Genomic DNA, 205 nt, shown 5'->3' with positions numbered 1-205 from the left:
GCCTGGGCTGCGGCTGCTCTGCTGGCTCAGCCCGGTGGGTCCCCGGCTCGCCGCTCGCTGGCTCGCTCAGGGCGCGGGTGCAGACTCCGTGTGCGCCCGAGCGCGAGTGGGCGCGACTGTCTATGATCATTTCAATCAATGCAGAAAAAGCATTTGACAAAGACAACATTCCTTCATGATTAAGACTCTCGGTAAAATCGCCATA

Source organism: Tupaia chinensis, unplaced genomic scaffold, assembly GCF_000334495.1.
Source record: "Tupaia chinensis unplaced genomic scaffold, TupChi_1.0 Scaffold000583_1, whole genome shotgun sequence".
NCBI classification, from domain to species: domain Eukaryota; kingdom Metazoa; phylum Chordata; class Mammalia; order Scandentia; family Tupaiidae; genus Tupaia; species Tupaia belangeri.
The sequence above is the reverse complement of the archived record's forward strand: the minus strand, read 5'-3'. Positions refer to the sequence as shown.